Here is a 20,390-nt window from a genome sequence, read left to right as displayed (position 1 = left end):
TCAGGACCACAGTGAAAGCACCAGGTGGAGCTGGGGGGACACAGCTCTGGCCGAACTCTGCCCTGGGTGAGAAGCAGTGGGATCCTCACCAGGGAGGAGAGTGAAAGCAGGGCCTCAGCATTGGCTCCTCGTTATTGAATTGCTTCTCATTCTCAGCAGTGTCCCAGGGCCTGCCAGGGGCTGTGTCCATCTCACAGGAAGATAAGAGACATCATAATCAATAAACTCTAATGGGAGTGCACAGAAGCCAGAGCACAGGTGAATGACAGGGGCACAGGAGCCTTTTAACGTCCCCAGGGCTCGCCCTGCACTGCCCTCAAAGCCAAACACACCACAAATATTTTCATGAAATTCAGAAATGATTTGGGTGGGAAGGAACCTTAAATCCCATCTCATTCTACCCCTGCCATGGGCAGGGACAACTTCCCCTGTCCCAGGCTGCTCCAAGCCCTGTCCAGCCTGGCCTTGTGATCCAGGGGCAGCCCCAGCTGCTCTGGGCACCCTGTGCCAGGGCCTGCCCACCCTCACAGGGAACAATTCCCAATTCCCAATATCCCATCCATCGCTGCCCTCTGGCAGTGGGAGCCATTCCCTGTGTCCTGCCCCTCCATCCCTTGTCCCCCAGTCCCTCTCCAGCTCTCCTGGAGCCCCTTCAGACCCTGAAACCTTTTCTTCTCCAGGCTGAACAATCCTAATTCTTTCAGCTTCTCCTCACAGGAAAATAATTTCCACATTCCATTGCACTGTATGGGGATACAGACAGGGCAGCTGAGATTCCCAGGGCTGCCAGCTGGGAGCATCCATGGAGTTGCTGTTCCAGGTTAGCCTGGAATGGGCCAGATCCCACTATGGTGCTGGGTTGTCCTCTCCTTTCCTGCCAACCCCACCCCAGAGCACCCCTGGCCCCTTGTGAGCAGGGCCAGAGGAGATGGGGGGCATGGGAGGGGTGGTGCCCACTGGGGCTGGCAGAAAGGGTCAGTCAGGGCACTGGAATAACCCAAACCCACAGTGAGTGTTATTGCAGCCCTGCTGGGTGAGGCCTGGAGAGGAGAGCTGGCTGCCAGCAAAAATCCTCTTAATAACAATTAATGGCACCTAATTACTCTGCCTTTTGTCTTTTATTTAGCAGCGGGGCTCAGCCCAGGAAGTCCCCACTTCCACTGCGGCAATGTTGTGGCTCAGGACTGCAAAGGGCTCATTTCTTACACAAACACCAGCAGCCAAGGCCCCGAGTTCCTGCAGGTCCCCCCTGCCCCCGGGTACCCCCAGGGTGTGACAGGGACACACCTGCACCAGCAGCACCCCCTCCACTGCCTCGTGTCTTGCCATGGCCCAGGATGGAAAAATTCCCTGCCCAGATCCCTTTTTCCCAGAGTTCTGTGTCTGTCCCAGGGAAGAGAGCCCCCAGCCCAGAGGGGTGTGGAGAAATGGTTCTGCTAAGCCAAACCAGCAGCCCCACTCTTGGCTCCTACTGGAAACCAGAGACAAAACAGGAGAAAAGGGCCTGATCCATCCCTGGGATCCTCTCTGAGCTCCAAGAGCCACAGCCCTGGGATTTCCTGACCCAGAGCTTGTTTCTTTAGTAGCCCTGGGTGGATTTTTTTCCTTGAATTTCTTGAGCTGGTTCCTGATCCCATGTCAGCTTTCATCTCTCCTGGCAGTTTCCAGTGGCATCTCTTTTGTTGTCCCTCTGGGGTGGACAAATGGCCCTGAGGGTGGAATACAGCGAGGTCTGGCTGCAGGTCAGGAGTGAAGGATTGGGAGCATCTCCTGGGGGCAGGAGATCTGTTTTTCAGATCAGAGATTAAACAGATCACAAGGATCTGTTTAAATTTGGAAAGAGCAGCCCAAGGCTGAGCATCAGAGTGGCCAGCACGAGCAAGAAGAGGTGTCTGGGATGCAGAAATGGTATTTTTTGGGCAAATGGTGAGGGATAACCACAATCCATGCCAGAGAAAAGGCTGCAGGGACTCCTGTGCCCAGCAGTGTACAAGGAAAAGGGGGCAAGAAGTTCTCTTCCCAGGGATTGGGGGTGAAGCAACATTGGGGAGGCAGAATGGGGATGAAAATGGGGCCAGCTCTGTCCTGGAGCTGAGGGCAGGGCAGTGCCCCCTCCTCTGGCACGGACGGGGCACGGGAGGGCACCAGGGCAGGGCAGCGGCCACACGAGCAGGCAGGAAGAGGCAGCTAAAATAAGCAGAGGGGTGGAAAAGGGAGGAGAGAGTATCAGGGAGATAACAGAAAGGTTGGAGAGGAAAGGCAGAGGAAGCGAGCTGCAAACAGCCGGGATGTCACCGAGAGGTGAAGCTGCGGCTCCGTGAGCAGCCCGGCCCTGTCGTGATGCTGGGACTGCGTCAGACACAGCGACATCTGCCCTCTGGCCTTGTCCTGTCCCCGGCAGCGACCCGGGGGCACCTGGACACCATCCGGGCTGTCCCTGCGGCAGAGGCAGCGGGGGCACCGCCTGTGGCTGCTCCTGCCCTGTTTGTTCCCTGCAGAGGACACGGGAATGTCGCTGCCATTCGGGAACGAATCCCAAATCAATGAGTGGCTCCAATCCTTTCTACATGGGATGTTTTTCATTTCCACGGCTCATGCCGGGGTGGGAACAGCCGCTGCGAGCTTCGCCGCTGCTTCCACCTGACCGCGAGCCAGCGAAATCCTCGGGGGGACTTTGTGTTTGCAGAGGCTCCGCGCTCAGCCCACAGGTGCCATTACCTCATGGCTGTTTGCTCGGGCTGGGAATAACCCGGCAGCTCTCGGAGCCAGAGCCCTGCCAGACACCTTTTCCCTGGCTGCGATCCTGGCTGCAGCACCCAGGGCCGGGGGTGGAGGAGGGAGGATGAGGATGAGGATGGAGGATGGAGGATGGAGGGTGGATGATGCTCTTTGGCCCCCACGCTTTACTCCCATTTCCTGGCTGCCAATCTTGATTGAGCCCCTCGGGCTCCGCATCACGACACGGCCGGGGGGGATGAGGCTCGTGGGCTCGCAGAGGGGCCGGAGCTGCAGCAGCTGCAGGGAGAGGAGAGATAAAGCCCCCTCCCCAGCAAGGCTGTGCTGCAGCTGATAAGAGCCCTGGCGGGCTGTAATGGGAGCCCTGGCTGGCTGCTTCCTCACAAAGTCATGACTCAGGGATAATGTTCACATCCTCCGAGGCGAGGGAGCTAAAAATACAGCCAGGAAAATGAGAATGAGCGAGCGAGCATGAATGAGAGCGTGAGTGAGAAATGCACTGGGGAAAAGAGAGAGGAAGCATGAATGAAAGAGCCTGGGAGAGAGAGAGGGAGAGTGAAACCAGCCGGAGCCGTCCAAGTTTCCGAGCTGCAGAGCTCTGCCTGCAATCAGCGCTTTGGCACAGGCAGCCTGCAGGAATGTAAACGCAGCCCGGGAATTCGGCTGTGCAGGCAGCGCTGCTGGCATCGCCTCCCTGTCACCTGGCAGTGCCTCCTGTCACCCGGGGCAGGGGACACCCGCTCCGACCGCGGGGACACCCCCGGCACCCCTCGTGGTGCCTGCCCACTGGGGTGTACCTGAATGCACAAGGACCTGGTTGTGTGCCCATGCACAGATCCAAGCCCATTCCAGCCCTGCCATGCGCCCTGGGTGTTGTAGTCGAGGTGGTTACGACACAAAGCAGAGATTACAAGCAGTCTCAGCTGGCAATACTTTATTAGTGAACATGGCTGATCTTTTATGCACTTTCTAACTGTTTACTTTTCTTCTACTTTAACTATTGGTTACAATCAGTCAATACTATGCTATTGGTGAAAAGTTATAGTGACTTCACTTAACTTTCTAGAAATGCTTTGTCTAGCTGCAAAATGCTCTTTTTTTTTTCTCTTGATCTCTTTAGTTACAGCTTTAAAAAAAGCTTTTTATCAGCTTCTTCTTACTTCTCAACTTCTTCTCCCTCCTTTTTTAGTTAACAAGCCCGCTGTTAGCCCCTTCCACACCTGGGTAGGTTCCCTGGGAAGGAGGGACACACCTCTGCCCTCGGTGGGGCTCCTCACCAGGGTGGGGGGCCCTGGGGAGCCCCACTGCCCCCCAGTCCGGTTTCTCCATGTTTTTCCACATTTCTCCATGTTTGCCCTTGTTTCTCCATAAATTCCTGTGGTTTTCCCAATATTGCTGTGAGTCCCTGCCCTCCCCCTGTGCGAGCCTCAGCACCTGCACACAGCCCTGAGCTCATTCTCCTGGAGAGACCAATGATTTTGCCCCCCATCGCTGCCCTGTCATCCCACAGACATCCCTTTGGAGCTGAAATGTGTTTCACAGATTTATCCCAGTGCTGGGCTTCCACCACAGCCCCCCTGGCACTGGGCACTTGCTCCATCCCCTACAGCTGCTCTGCTGCAGAGCCAGGATTGGCGAAGGGGCCTTGGAGGTGTTCAGGGTGTGGGGACCCCCAGTGCCTGGAGGAGAAGGTGTGTGCAGAGCAGGATGGTTCTGACTGCTTGGGATGTGCCTGGAATGCTTTTCTCTCCAGCTTTGGTGGGAGTGAGAGGAATCTCCTGAGGAAAGCAAAGCCACTTCCATGGAGACTGAGGAGTCCAGCCACAGAGAGGTTTTTCCACCAAAATGCCATTTTCTGGTGTCTCCCTCAACTTCTCATAGGCTGGGACAGGGGAGTGGCTGCTCCTGCCTGCAGTGGCCAGAGGGGGCTGGCAGGGAATGATCCTGGCACATCCCATCCCATCCCATCCCATCCCATCCCATCCCATCCCATCCCATCCCATCCCATCCCATCCCATCCCATCCCATCCCATCCCATCCCAGGCACATCCCAGAGCCTTGTTCCAATTATTTCTTCCTGGTGCTCGGGCTGATCTGACACAGCCCCTCCTGCCACTTCCCTGCTCCTGGATCTCCTTCTGAGCTCCTTTTGTCTGAGATTTCCCCAGCTGGGCAAGGATGGGATGGGATGGGATGGGATGGGATGGGATGGGATGGGATGGGATGGGATGGGATGGGATGGGATGGGATGGGATGGGATGGGATGGGATGGGTGGGATGGGATGGGATGGGCTGGCTGGCAGAGGATGCGGAGGGATGTGCAGGGTGTAGGATCGCTGGGATGTTGCAGGGGTGCTGTAGGGATGCCGCTGGTTGGGGCTGGGAGCAGCCCCTGTGCCCAGCCGGGGCAGTGCACGCTCTGCCGGGTCTGTCACACGCTGCCCGTGTTTGCCACATCCTCGGGAGCAGCTCTGCAGTGCTGCGGGGCTGCTGGACCAGGGGGATGCCAGGCCAAGGCTGAAAGGTGGGGAAAAGGTTCATGACTGATGGGAATGTGTTGCCATGCTGGCCCCAGCCCTCGGTGCTGCTACAGCGGCTTTGTGGCAGAGCCGCTCCTGTCCCTTGGGGTTTCTCATCACGAGGGGCTCTGCCACCACCTAACTGGGATTTACTTAAAAGGAGCAAATTCAGCCCAGCTGGTGCTAAATCCATTTAAAAAGCACAACTCTTCCCCCAGCCGCACAGGAACAGGGATGCACGCTCCTAGGCACCTTTTCAGGGCAGTAAATAAGATGGGATCGCTGTCCCCTGAGCCGTGTGGCCCCTGCAGGCGGGGCAGGGCGCGGGATGCCCGCGGCTCACGGCGGGACGGGCACGGCCGGGTTAAGCCGAGCCTAGCGCAGATGGGAAGCGAGATTAGCTCCTTCTCCGTCAGCGCTGCCGGCCCGGCGCTCCTCACAAAGGCCCCGGGGTGAGCCTGGTGCTGATCCAAGGAGCCAATTTTAGAGCCCGCTCTCCGCAGACAATCTCCGATTGTTTGGGCTGGTTTGAAGCTTTTCCCAGCCGCGCCGTCATCGCATCCTGTGACTTGGCAGGAAAGGCCTCTGTGCACAGCCCCCGCTGCCAAGGAGCCCGCGAGGTGTGACAGCGTGGGCTGCACGTCCTGCCAGGGGCTGCACGTCCTGCTAGGTGCTCAACATCCCTCCAGGGGCTGAACATCCCTTCAGGGGCTGCACATCCCTCCTGGGGGCTGCACATCCCTTCTGGGGCTGCACATTTCCCCTGGGGGTTGCACATCCCTTCTGGGGCTGCACATTTCCCCTGGGGGTTGCATATCCCTCCAAGGGCTGCACTGTCCCTTCTGGGGCTGAATATCGCACCTGAGGGCTGCACGTCCTCCCAGGGGCTGCACATCCCCTCTGGGGTCTGCACATTCCCCCTTGGGGCTGCACAACCCCTCTGAGGGTGAACATCCCTCCAGGGGCTGTGTGTCTCCATGGGCTGCATGTGCCCTCCGGGAGAGGGGCTTTCTGCTCTCCGTGGAGCAGGGAAGGGCAGGGAAAGAGCAGGAAAGAGCAGGGAAGGGCAGGGAAGGGCAGGGAAGGGCAGGGAAGGACAGGGAAGAGCAGGGAAGGGCAGGAAAGAGCAGGGAAGGGCACGGAGGACCGGGTTTCTCCAGGCAGGGGATGGCCTGAGACTGGCAGGGGACCAAGGCCAGATGTGGCAGCTCAGGGCCACCCACGGCGGTGTCGGGGATGCTGCAGGTGGGTGGAGGTGGCTGCAGCTGTGGGACACCCCGAGGAGCTCAGCTGGACCATGGGATGCTGGAAGGAGCAGGGAATTTTCTCCTGGGCTCGGGGAAAAGCCAGCGCAACCGAGCACAACTCCTCTTTCTTTTTCCTGCTGAGTAACTTTGATTTTCCTCCTCCACCACCTCCCTGTGCACCCCCAGCCTTGCTGCACCCCCTTCCCAGCCCCCCTTCACCCCAGCAGATCCAGCCCTGCCCGTGGCTTCTCCCCCTGGCTGTCAGCAGTTCTGCCAGCCCCCTCCTGGAATGGGAAGTGGCCAAAGCAGGCAGAGATACCTGGACCTGTCATCCACCCACTCCTTGTCTGGACTCAAGATGTTTCCAAGCTCCCCCCTTTCTATTTCTATCCTCATTGTCATCCTCCTTTGAGAGGAAGGTCTATTATTCCCCTCCTCCTTTTCTCTCTACAAAAATGGGACATTGTTTCTTCTTTCTTTGATTTAAAAGCCAAAAACAGTTATAGGAAACTGTTCAGCAGATGTTTTACAGTATGAACCTAGAGAAAAAAAATTAAAGAAAAAATAAAAGCTCTTGGATTTTGCTCGAGGAGCTAAATTTAGCCTAATACTTCCTCCCATTCAGGGTTTGTGTTGGCATAGGCAAGGCGTAGGTTTGAGCACTTTGATTGTAGTATTTATTTCTCTCATTTGCTGCATCCATGAAAAGCTGGAGCTAATGAAGCCCATTGAGGGAGGAGGTGAATCCAGCCTGAGCTGGGGCTCAGAGAGGTCCCTCTCAGCCCACAGGATGGAATTTTATACAGAATAATTCCTCATCCCATTTGCAAGGCTTATCTGTGCCCATGGCAGTGCCCAGGGGGCCAAATGAGATAAAAACTCCAGCTGAGCTTGGTGAATCCTCAGGGGCAGATTTACAGGCACTGAAGGAGCAGCACTGGAACCCTGGCTCCCCTCTGAGTGCTGGAAATGGCACTCACTGATTTCTGGACACAGCTTCAGTCAGCACTACCAGAGCTCACCCCATAAACCTTCCCAGGCTGGGCTCATCCCGTAAACCTTCCCAAAGCTGGGCTCATCCCATAAACCTTCCCAAAGCTGGGCTCACCCCGTAAACCTTCCCCAAGCTGGGCTCATCCCATAAACCTTCCCCAAGCTGGGCTCATCCCTTAAACCTTCCCAAAGCTGGGCTCATCCCATAAACCTTCCCAAAGCTGGGCTCATCCCTTAAACCTTCCCAAAGCTGGGCTCATCCCATAAACCTTCCCAAAGCTGGGCTCACCCCATAAACCTTCCCTAAGCTGGGCTCACCCCATAAACCTTCCCAAAGCTGGGCTCACCCCATAAACCTTCCCTAAGCTGGGCTCATCCCTTAAACCTTCCCTAAGATGGGCTCATCCCTTAAACCTTCCCCAAGCTGGGCTCATCCCATAAACCTTCCCTAAGATGGGCTCATCCCATAAACCTTCCCCAGGCTGGGCTCACCCCATAAACCTTCCCTAAGCTGGGCTCATCCCTTAAACCTTCCGCAAGCTGGGCTCATCCCATAAACCTTCCCAAAGCTGGGTTCATCCCACAAACCTTCCCCAGGCCCATAAACCCTCCCCAAAGCAGGTTCCTGCTGACTTCAAAAGGCCCAGGACGGTACCAGCTGACCTTCTGGGCAGGGACAAGGACAAGGACAGTGTCCCCAGCAGGGTGAGCTCCTCCTGCCACCAGGAGTGTCACTTGGAGCTGTGGGGGAAAATCCCTGCAGGGCTGGGAAAGGCTGGCCAAGGGTGGCATTCCCCCTGGGAAATTCATTCCATGCCATCCATGTGCCCACTTGGCACAGCAGATCCAGGTGGAAAAAGGGAGCAAAGTCACTCTTGGGTCTGTCCCAAGGGACTGGCAGGAAGCTCAGGCTGTGCCATCACTGCCTGCTGAGTGCTGGGGTGGCTCCCATCTGTGATGCCCTGTGAAGGATGCCCTAGAACAGAGACTGGACAGAGCTAAAGAATAAAGCAGGGATTTATTAAGAGGTCTCAATGGATCCACCTTGGGCAGCACGAGAGCCCAGCCAGGGCTGCACCCAAGATGAACCAAAATGGTCACAAAATGAAACCAAGATGAACCAAAATGGTCACAAAATGCATGACTGGTCACAGGGTCTCTCACTTTTCTAAGTTCTGCTCCATTTGCATCTTGCAGTTCATTGTCCAATTCCAGCTTTAGCCCATGCAGTCCCATCCTTTTTGTTTTTCTCTCTTCAATCTATGTTTTTTGTGCTCTTGGGCTGAGATTTGGATCATTTGTCCTTGGTCCCCAGCTGGAGCAGGAATTGTTTTTTCTCCCTGTTCTGTGCACAGAGCTCACCATCCCCTAAAATGAAGACCAGACCCACACACTAAAGCAGCACAGAATGTGAAAAATGTAAAGTCTAAACCTGAGGCATCACCTGGGACCAGCCTTTGGAGCAGGAGTGCCAGCCCAGGATGCCTCTCCATGGCTCCTTCCATCTCCCTTCCTGTGAGCTGGGCTCCCCTTCTCGCTCAGCCTGAGCCAAAATTGCCATTTCCTGCTGCAGGGCATCCAGCTGGAGCTGCCAGTTGTGCCTGGGAATATCCAGGGCAAACCTGTGGAAAACCTACAACTTTCCACAGGCTGGCACTCTGGGTATGTGCCCAGGCAGAGACCCTGCAGACAGGGATAGCTGGGTAAAGCTTTGGAGCTATGGATCAGGCTGCCCAGAGAATCTGTGAATGTCCCATCCCTGGCAGTGTCCCAGGCCAGGCTGGACAGGGCTTGGAGCCACCTGGGAGAGTGGAAGGTGTCCCTGCCCATGGCAGGGGTGGCACTGGGTAGGGTTTAGGGTCCTTTCCATCCCAACCCATTCCATGAGCCTATGACTCACCAGCAGAATGAACCAGGGGTCATTCAGGGCAGAGAAGATTCCAGTTAATGAAGATACAGATCAGAAATTAGCCCAGAGACCCTCTGCAAATGTCCTTATCCCAGTGGAGAGCCTAAAGGGGTCAAAAGTAAAGTCTGGGTTTGCTCTCTACTGGGAGTTTTCCATCAGGAGAAGGCACACTGGGATCTTCTTTCCAGAGCTGTGAGCCCTGAGTGCCTCCCCTGGCATGGGAGGTGGCACTGGGAACAGGGACTGAACGTGGCACTGGGCATCCCCAGCAGGGACCTGAGCTGTGCTCTGGGAGTGGGAATCCAGGCTGTGCTGCCAGACATTAATGGCTTGTTTGTTGTCTAAGAGGGTGGAAAACCAGAGAAAATGCGAGGTCCAAAGGAGCTGTTTGATTCCAAGAGGGCACTGTTGGTGCAGCCTGTGCTGCAGAGCCGGGAATTACCAAGGCAAACTGCCCCAAACCCACGGGCTGGGCTCTGGGGGCTGCCAGGATAAAGCTCTGATTCATGGCACATCTTTGGCTCCTTTCTTTAGGAGCTCTGTGTGTTACACATGCAGACAAGCAGGAATGTCATTTTTTCCAGACTGCTTTTTGCATAAATTAGGATTGTTTGCTGTTCATCAGCTCACCCCGCCGTGACCCCTCCCTCCAGCCCTCCAGCCCATCCCCCTGCCCTGCTGAAGCCCCACGGACCCAGGCTGGCTCCAGGCTGGGCCATTCCCAGCTGCCTTTTTAGCAGCTGCACTGAGGGTGGGCAGGTGAGTGAAGCACCCAGAGCAGGCTGTGCGACAGCAGGAAGGGATTTCCCTCTCCAGGGTGGGTGTGCCTGCCCTGGCATCCCAAGGCATGGGTTTTCCCTCTCCAGGGTGGGTGTGCCTGCCCTGGCATCCCCAAGGACAGGCCCTGGGATGGGATCATGCCTTTGGGGTGCTGCAGTGCTGCCTGGGAGATGTCAGCCTGGAGCCAGGAAAGCTGCTGGGCCTCGGCAGCGCTGATAAATGGGAGGCTGCTGCTTCCCCTCCCACCCACACACTTCCACTTTCACTTCACATGTGGGACCCAGCCCTGCAATTCCCAGCCCGGCCATAAATAACCCCTGCAGCACCAGCCACCATGGGGACAGTGTGGATTCAGCCAGAACATGCCTTATTTATCCCCTTTCTTCCTCCAGAGCTCTGGGTGTCCTTCATGGAGGGGATGTCACACCCTGGGGATGTCACCTGTGTCCTGTTATCCTCCCCTGACAATCGACAGAGGAGACAAAGGAGAATCTGTCCAAACACCCTCGGTGCAGCTCAGGAATTAAATATGAAAAGACACAGCTGTTCCCAAAGCCTAATCCTTGTCACAGACAAACTTTCCTTGACCTGGAACCGTGTGGAAAATAAACAGAGAGGTAAAGGACATGTTAATAACTCATTTCCACAGAACCCAGCCTCGCTTTTCTGCTACCGGAATTTTTCCCTCCGCTGCTTCTCCAGGAACAAGAAGTGTTTATGAAGGTGCAGATCATTTTGTATTGGTTTAGATATGCAAATAAAGCATTGAAAAATGTCCAGTTTCTCTTCTGCCAGGAACATCTCACACCTTCCCTGCCCCATGGGAATAACATTTCCTTAGCTGAGTGTGTCTCTGGCATGGCTGGGTGGGTGGTGGGACCCAGGAGGGCTCAGCTCCTACCCTGGCCCTGCTGAGCTCATGGCACCAACCTCGCTGTCCTTGTGTCTGTCAGCTGATGGAGAACACAAAGGTCACTTTGAGACTGGGAAAATGCCTCAGGAAAAGGAGAATTTCCCAGGTTTATTAGCTCCCCACGGAACCCACCGCAGAGAAATCGCTTCATTCCTATGTCACCCACAAGCTTTCTCCTCCTCCTCCCCACACAGTGGCATCCCTGGTGGGAAGAGTTGTGAGCCATGGAAGGAGAGCCCAGGGATTCAAAGGATGAGCTGAGCTGGGCTGGCGTGGAGCCTGAGTCCTGAAAAACAGGGATGGAGCCTGGGATCAGCCCTGGGGAGCAGGAGCTGGCTCAGGGGTCCAGCTGAGACCTCCTGGGTGTCCCTGCCCTGGGGATCAGACCCCACGAGGCCTCCAGGAGCACCCTGAGTGAGCCAGGTGCAAACCCTGGGCTCTGCCTCTGCAGCCCCTCCTCCAGATGCTGCTCCAGCCCCCAGCTCAGGGAGTACAGGCTCATGTGGGTTGGAAAACTCTCTGTGACCATCCAAGTGTTCACCCAGCCCTGCCAAGGATCCACCACTGATTATCAGTTTCTCTGGGTCTGGATTGAATGCACTTGAAACAGTAATTTATGTTGGGACTCAGGTGTTTATTATTTCTTATCAGTGAAACAGTCTCACAACCATGAGTTCTGCAGCCTTTCATTAGAAGGCACAAAATGGCCAACAATCTCTGGTTACAAGGTCTTTTAAGACTAAACTATCCAATTAAGAACTGACACCTGGATTATTTTCCCTTTTAACCCAATAACTGATCCCCAAAAGCTTCAATGTGGACTTTTCTGCCCAATTACAAAATGCTACACAAACCCATAAAGAAGAAGGAAGAAAAAGAAATTCAGGATGACACCCTGTGCCCTCCATCTTGCTTCCGTCCACAACATACTAAAAATCCCAAAACCTCAATTTCTCACCAAGTGATGCACCTACACTACTCTCTGTAATATATTTCATGCTTTTGTGGGTTCCAGTCTATGTTGAAGTCTGGGAAACTTTCTCCATGGATGAGGGTCAAAGTCAGAACTCCCCTGGGGGTCAGGGCACCCCAGAGCAGACAGAGAAACATTCCCAGTGCCCTGGGTTTCCACCACTGACCTTAACCCACTGTTAGACCCCTCCAGAGATGAGGCTCTCATCCTTTTTCACTGCTCAACCCTTCCCCAATATTTTTGGAGCCACTGCTTGCCAGGAGGTAGGAATTCCAAACCCAGGAGACCACAGCCACCACTCTCTGCTGTCCAGGCAGGGCCACCTCCACCACAGCCAGCCCTGGGGACACAAAGCTTTGAGATGTGCTCTGGTGTCCTCAGAGAACCAGCAGCAATAATGAGAATTTCAGCTTCCCATTCATTCCCATCCCCTCTCAACCCTCAGAAGCTGCTGATTATTTTCTGGGTGGGTTTTATGTGGCATTCTCAGTGCAGTGCTAATCTCATTTTTTGAACAAGGAGCTGCAAAGGGAAGCAGTGAAGTGATCTCAATTCACCCCCTGCATTTTTACATGGGCTTGAGAAGCAGTTGACTTTTTAAAAATGTCATGATTTTTATCAAGGCTTTGAATTCCACCCCAGCAAGATGCAGGGAATATTTTAACAGATAAAAGAAAATAAAAATATCTCTTGGGGTTTTTTTTTACCCCCAATGCTAATAGTAAGTTAAATAATAAAGAGCAAGTGATTAACTGGCTGCTGAATTAGTTTTGAAATCTGGCCAGATGTGTTCGAGCAGGAATTGTTGGCTGATAGCATTTTTATAAATCTGATCTCTATTTATGTGCCTGCCTGGGAAAAGAGCACTTCTGAAATCTGGCTTTATAGTCCTCGATTAAATGATTCTGGATGAGGATTTTAATTTACAGTTTGAAGAGGGTGTGTGTGATGAGATCCTCGCTGGCTTTTTGTCTGAGTGTAGCAGGCTAATCAAAGATCCTTCTTCCAACCAAGAGGCCAAATTCTTCTTGCAAAGGGAGAACTTGTGAGTAAGGACTGATTTCTCAGTTAAAGTTGATAGAAATGAGAATTAATTTACCTTGTTCTTGCAGCTTTCAGGACTTTATTAATGGTGTGAGTGGGCAGGCACCTGCACAAGGAGTTTGCAAGGAAAATGTTCACATTGGCCTCTAGAAAAGGGATCGGGTTTTGTGCCAACTATGCAAAATCCACAAGTTTGCATCTCAAGGGCTCAGGCTGGAGATGTTCTGGTTGGAACTTCCCTGGAGATGTTGCTTAAACAGCAGAGTTAGAGCTGAGTGGAAACTTCTCACTTCCTCTTCCAGAGTGAAAACGTGACCAAATCTCAGAATGGCAGAATGGATTGGGTGGAAGGGACCTTAAAGCCCATCCAGGGCCACCCTGCCATGGCAGGGACACCTTCCAGTGTCCCAGGGGGCTTCCAGCCCTATCCAGCCTGGCCTTGGCCACTGCCAGGGATCTAGGAACAGCCCCAGCTGCTCTGGGCACCCTGTGCCAGGGCCTCCGCAGTCTCACAGGGAAGAAAATGTTGTTATTGGTGTGATTTTGGGTTTTCTCACCTCCATACAAATCCACGTGTTTTTATGCGTGTGGAGAGAGATGAAAAAGGAATTTTTCCCCATGCCATTTCTCACCCAGTCCTGACAGCTTCAGATGTTCCCTGTTTAATGCCTGTTTTTACACAGAGCTGATCTCCCTTAGAAAACTGGGATAAACAATGGATGAGCCAGCTCATCACAGTTATCTTGGTTGATGTGGAGGAGATCCACATGCAGCAGCTCCCAGCCTTAAGGAGCATCACAAAAGTCACTTTTGGGGCAGTTTAGGCATTCAGGATACTCCTGTGCACTCAGATTTTTAGTGCATATGCTGCCCCTGCACATCCAAGGTAATGGACATGCAAGTTCTGACCTCCTGTCTGATCCAAGGGTAGAAAAAGCTTCTTCTCCTGCCTGATCCAAAGGTAGAAGAAGCTCCTTCTCCTGCCTGATCCAAAGGTAGAAAAAGCTCCTTCTCCTGCTTGGGAGGGCAGAAATTTCCCCCTAGCTCAGACATTCAGCATCCTTGGGCTCCATACAGGAGGGAATTCATGGGGTTGGTCCAGAGGAATGAGCTCTGGTGCTGTCTCTGTTGGTTTTTGAGGACAGGCAGCTCCAGAGGGTGTCAGCAGCTGGGTCCCAGATGTGCCCAGCTCTGAACATCTGGGCACAGGCTGTGAGTCACGCCCAGGTTCTGAGCAGGGCAGAGGGAACATCTCCCTGGGCAAAGCTGCCATGGATTGCCAGGCACAGGCAGCTCCTGATCTGGCTGTGCCACCTTCTCCCAGGGCAAACTCTGGCAAGGTTCCTCCAGCTCAGGAATCCCCATTTCACTCTTTGCCTGGGGTAACACCAAAAGCAGAGATTCAGGTGCTCAGGATAATTTTGTTGGTTCCCTCTCTGCTTTCCCAGAATAAGATGGGAATGGTGATCCATGAAGGGCTCTGGAAGCTTCTCCCCTTTAGTGCTTTATGATCCACAGGCAGGAGCACAGGGATGTTTCCCTGGAGAGGAACCTGGGGCTGCAAGGGAGTGGAGCACAGGTAGGTGACAGTCGGTGACATTCAGGACTGGGCTGAATTTTGCCCAGATGATCCAAGCTCCCTGCCCAGCTCCAGCAGACAAACCAGGAGCATCTCCAGGTGCTGTCACCCTCCCAGTGCTGCTGCTCTGAGCTCCCACCCCAAGTGGTGCTGAGGATTTCTCAGGGTACTGGGAAAGGGCTGCTTCTGCTGACACCAGTGTGCTGCATCTTTCAACAGGAGCCTGAGGGCCCCCAAATTTAAGCAGCCTATGAGTGCAGAACCTGTGAAACATCCCCAGGACATCCCCAATTTGGTGCAGCCATCAATAACTGCTGCAGGGAAACATTAAGGGATCGCTTTATTTTTTATGAGCACGGAGCAAACCCAAAGCAGCTGCCATGGAAAGTGCAATGACTTTATGATCAATTCCATGAGCTGCCCGAAATTTAACCCTACTTTTTGTTGTGAGCTGAAGCAACTGCTTGGGGTGACTGATGTGACAGCAGTGACCCTGAAACCAGGCAACCACGTGGGACCTGGTGTTCTTCACGGTCCCTTCCCACCCAAAGCATTCCATGGCTCTGGGATTCCACATCCCAGCCTCCCAGCTGGCTGCACAGCCACTCCACAGAGCTGTGAATGTCTGAATTCTGCAGCCCAGCACCCTCCTGAGCACAGCATCCAGGCAAGGACATCTTGCTCGCAGCTGCCAGCAGGGTTATCCCAGGAAGAGTTGCCCAGATAAAAATTGATTGCTGAACACATTCCACTCCTTTGGAGCTCAGATGTGACAGAGCCTTTGTAGCAAAGCCCAGGAGGCTGGAAATCTTCCTGGGGAGATGGAACCCTGTAAATAATTTCCTGTGTTAAAACAGCTACAAGAGGGAGCCGTGCCTGGCCAGTCCAGCAGGTAACTGATTTGGGCCACCTGGAGCTGTGTCTTTCTAAATTCAGGGCTAAAGGAGAGATTCATCCATCATTTGGCAGCTCCTGAAGGACCTGGGAATACTTTTATGTGCATAAATAATGGGGTTTTCTTGTTATTTGTCACTTTGTGCATTTTAGCAGCCTCCTGGTCTGGGAGAGGGGGACAGGAGGGACTTTTATCCTGTGAACACTTGTTCAGAACATCTGATTTCTCTGGGGAACATTTGGCAGCAAGAGATGCTACAGGAGCCCTGTGCAGGCAGAAATTATCCACATGGGAGCAAACACAGCTTTGGTTTGTACTTTGCAAATGCCCACTGTGCTGAGAGTACTCAAAATACCCATAGGGTTGTGCAGGGGAAGGAGTCTCCACACACCGACCCTTCAGCAGTGACAGCACTCAGATGTACAGGCTGCTTGGGTTTTTTATGAGAGTGCTGTTAAATTCCCTGGAAATCACCCCCTCCTGCAGATTCTCTGCAAGCAGAACCTCCTGGGGTCAGTGCAGGGGGGCACTGAGGGCTGAGCCCCACTGGGGCTGGGAGCTCTTTGCTGCTCTCCTCTTACAGTCTCTGTTAGATCTCCAGGGAAATCCCAGCAGCTGCTCCCAGTGCCCCATTTGCTCCTGGAGCAGCACACATGGAGCCCTTGGGGCCTGGGCATTGCCCCTGGCAGGGGCTGGTCCTGGGCTGCTCATGGACACAGCGGGGTGGGATCCGTGCTGGAGCTGGGCAGAAATTCCAGCCTGGAGCTGAGCAGGATTTCCAGCCTGGAGCAGGGCAGGAGTTCCAGCCCGGAGCTGGGCAGGAGTTCCAGCCTGGAGCAGGGCAAGAGTTCCAGCCTGGAGCTGAGCAGATTTCCAGCCTGGAGCAGGGCAGGATTTCCAGCCTGGAGATGGGCAAGGATTCCAGCCTGGACCAGGGCAGGATTCCAGCTGGAGCAGGGCAGGATTTCCACCTGGAGATGGGCAAGGATTCCAGCCTGGACCAGGGCAGGATTTCCAGCCTGGAGCAGGCAAGAGTTCCAGCCTGGAGATGGGCAGGATTTCCAGCCTGGAGCTGAGCAGGATTTCCAGCCCTGGAGCTGGGCAGGATTTCCAGCCTGGAGCTGGGCAGGAATTCCAGCCTGGAGCAGGGCAGGAGTTCCAGCCTGGAGATGGGCAGGATTTCCAGTCTGAAGCTGAGCAGGAATTCCAGCCTGGAGCTGGGCAGGAATTCCAGCCTGGAGCTGGGCAGGAATTCCAGCCTGGAGCTGGGCAGGATTTCCAGCCTGGAGCTGGGCAGAATTTCCAGCCTGGAGATGGGCAGAGATTCCAGCCTGGAGCCCTCTCCTGGAGGAAAAGGCGGCTCTGCTGCCCGGAGAGCGAGAGGGAGAGCGGGATGGGCATGTCCTCCTGCACCCGGGATTTGGGGGGCCACTGGTGTTTGGAATTCCCAGGCCAGGCTGTGAAGAAGAGGACAGATGTGTTCGGCAAAGATCCTGCTCTTCCAGAGCCTCTGGATAATCCCCGGGGCGTTAAAGGACTGAGATCACTGCACGCTGTGTTTCTGCCCCTCTGCCGGTCCTGGCCAGCCGGGAATGTGCTCTCCTGCCCTTCTCCTGCCTGCAGAGGCCCCGCACACCCTGAGCACCTGCCTTGGGGCTGGGCTTTGGGCAGATGCGGGTCGGGACAATCCAGCCCTGGCAGAGCTGCTCCGGTGGCTCCCAGCGCTGCCCAGGGAGCAAAGGAGGGAGCTTCCCTCAGCCTTTAGGGGTTTAAAAGCAAGCAGCGGCCCCCAGGGCACGCTGTTGGTTCCAGGGGTACGTGCCGAGAGCTGGCAGGGTTGGCAGCAGGCTGGAGCCTAACAGGGCTGGGGTAAGGCAGGGAGCAGAGCCCGGGACGGCACAGGGCAGGGACAGGAGCGGTGCCAGGGCCCTTCAGGGGAAGGGGATTCTGCCCTGGGGCACCTCGGCAGCTGCTGGGCTGGGCTTTGGGGTCAGGGCTGCCACAGCCCCACCTGGCCGTGCTCTGCCAGCCTTGGCTTGGTCCCTGGGCGGGAATAAATTCCACTGACGGGACTTGGGGCTGCAGCAGCCCTGGGCAGGCTGGAGCCCCGGGTGCACTCACAGAGCACGGGCCCAAAGGCCACCCCACGGCGGGCTGGCAGGGCTGTACCCATGCCCGGCTCCAAGCAGCGGCTGTTTTGTTTCCCCAGCGCCGTGACAGCGGCCAGAGGTGGCTCTTTCCTGGCTGACGGCGTTCGCAGCGCCCTGGGTGCGGGGCTGACCACTCCCCCTCCCTTTGAATAGCAGCCCTGCCTCGAACACTATGGTATTTCCATCCTCCCCGGCTCCAGCGCGGAGAGCACCAGGTAGCTGGGAGGAGAGCGGACACAAGTGTGGGAGGATATCGAGCTTTTCCCCGGGTCCTTCAGCTGAGCCGTAAGTGGTGGGGGGAGAGGCTCTCTGAACTCTTTCGGGGGCTGGAGGTACCTGTGGACATTTTCAGGACACCTCAGATTTGGTTTGTAGTGATTTACTTTTCCTCTCTCAATTTCCAGTTTCACCCAGTAACTGCTTTGTGTATTTGCTACTTCAGGACCTTCTGTAAATATCTCAGATGATGACTCCCTTTAAAAATGTATGTGTATATGTATATATATGGTACAGAAATTTTATATGGAGATTTAGGAGAACATTATTATTTTCCTCATAGAGGTGGAAGGCTATGCACTGGCATTAGTACAGTGAATTAAATTTGCAGTTCCTTTGCTGTTCTACATTGTAATTTGGTTTTGGTGTAATTTGGTTTGGTTGTGCTGTGAGGGAGGGGAGCTCCAAAGTGCCCAGGGTGAGACAGACAGACCTGGGGCTGATTCCTGCTTTGCAGGGATGATTGGAAGGATTTGCTATGACCCCTCCAGGGGTTTTCCATGGTGATGCCATCCCCTAAGGGCCCAGAGTCCCACACGTGTCAGCATTTGCCTTGGGGGAAGCTGGAGTGTGACAACTGCAGGGATGTGCTGCCATTCCTTGGGAAGAGCAGAATCCTGCCCCGCCGGCCCAGGCAGTGGGAATTGCGAGTCCCTGAGGAGCCCAGCAAGGCCTTCCCCTTCCCGTTAGTCTGTAAATCACTGCTGTGCATGTGGCCACTCTCTCGGTGTTAGAGGCACTGCCAGCTTCCCCTGCTGCGCTGCCAGCTGCCACCCCTGGGGCTGCGGGCCGGGCCCGAGCTGGGCCGGGCTGGGGCCGGGCCGGGGCCGAGCTGGGCCGGGTTGGGCCGGGCTGGGGCTGGACTGAGGCCGGGGTGGGCTGGGGCCGGGCTGGGCAGGGCTGCCTTCCTGCTGCAGCCCCTTCCTGCTGCAGCCCGGTCCTGCCTCAGCCCAGTCTTGCTGGAGCCCATTCCTGCCTCAGCCCATTCCTGCCTCAGCCCGTTCCTCCCTCAGCCCATTCCTGCCTCAGCCCGGTCCTGCCCCAGCCCATTCCTGTCTCAGCTCATTCCTGCTTCAGCCCATTCCTGCCTCAGCCCGTCCTGCCTTAGCCCGGTCTTGCTGGAGCCCATTCCCGCCTCAGCCCGGTCCTGCACTCAGCCTGGTCCTGCCCTCAGCCCATTCCTGCCTCAGCCCCTTCCTGCCTCAGCCCAGTCTTGCTGCAGCCCGGTCCTGCTGCCCCCTGCTCTGCTGGGTGTGCAGCTTTCACCCTGCCTGCTGTGTAAATAACGCTCTGGCAGGCCTGGTTTGTTTGGGTCTTTTCTGCTTGCCTAGGGCTGAGGTGTGTGGAAGCCTGAGGTGCTCCCCAGCACTGGGATGTGTGTGTGTCCCTTGTCCTCAGGTTCACCACAGAGCTTTGGGAGAGGGACTGTGTGCCCCTCCAGATCCCAAACCTCTTTCCCAAGCTGAGGCACAAAGAAACAGAAGGTAACCAACCCCACGTTCCCCAGTGGTCTGAGGCCCTGTGGAAGAGCAGGGCTTGGTGGGAATTTCAGAGCAGGTTGGGGCAGGCTGCTCCATGTGTCCTGCTGGAGGTGCCACAGTGATCCTGGGGGACTCCCAGCTGAGCCCAAGGCCCTGTGCCAGGGAGAGGCTGGGCTCTGTGAGATGGGCAAGGTGTGAGAGGGCAGGGATCCCTCTCTGAACAGTGGGACACTGATCCCCTTCATTCCCCTTGTGCTCTGCCCCAGCTGAGGGCCTGGCCTGTGGCATTGTGCCGTGAGTCGACTGCCTCACAGAGGCAAATTCGTGAGAGAAACAACAGCTGACCTAATTAACCCTCCCTTCACATCCTCCTGCAGTTGCCAGTGGCTGCTGTGAGCTGGGGCAGAGCAGGGTGATTTAATGGCAGCAGCTCTGGCATCCCACCTAAACCCTCTCCTGCCTGACCCGTGCTGTCAGCTCACTGTGCATCTGCTGGGGCTGCTGATGGGGGCATTATCTTAGCTTAATTAGCAGCTGAGTAATCGATGGATGAGCAGAAAGCAGGGGAAACGTAGAGAAAAAGCAGTTTACTCTGAGCACAGAGAGCCAGGGCTTTGTGGGGCAAACTTTAACCCCCCTGGCACTGTCACTCATCCCAGGCAGGGTGCAAAGCCAAACGGGAGGGCTCTAGAGGTGCCCTCATATCTGACAGGCCCCGGGGGAGGGAGTAGCCCAGGGAGCACCGGAGCAGCCGGGGATGCGGTGCCGGGGATGCGGTGCCAGGGATGCGGTGCCGGGGATACACTGCCAGGGATGCGGTGCCAGGGATGCACTGCCAGGGATGCGGTGCAGGGATGCGGTGCCGGGGATACACTGCCAGGGATGCGGTGCCAGG

General features: G+C 55.4%; 1 protein-coding gene across 1 annotated transcript in view; it reads left to right on the top strand.

Moving 5' to 3' along the window:
- The first annotated feature begins 17,976 nt into the window (after window positions 1–17,976).
- ETS1 (ETS proto-oncogene 1, transcription factor) overlaps window positions 17,977–20,390 on the top strand; it is an 80,943-nt gene continuing 78,529 nt past the window's right edge. The window contains exon 1 of the mRNA XM_064732062.1: window positions 17,977–18,023. The gene's annotated coding sequence lies outside the window, so the exon portion shown is untranslated. The remainder of the gene's footprint in view (window positions 18,024–20,390) is intronic.

This window comes from Zonotrichia leucophrys, chromosome 24 (genome assembly GCF_028769735.1).
Source record: "Zonotrichia leucophrys gambelii isolate GWCS_2022_RI chromosome 24, RI_Zleu_2.0, whole genome shotgun sequence".
Lineage (NCBI taxonomy): Eukaryota > Metazoa > Chordata > Aves > Passeriformes > Passerellidae > Zonotrichia > Zonotrichia leucophrys.
This window is presented reverse-complemented; position numbering and strand designations above follow the sequence as displayed.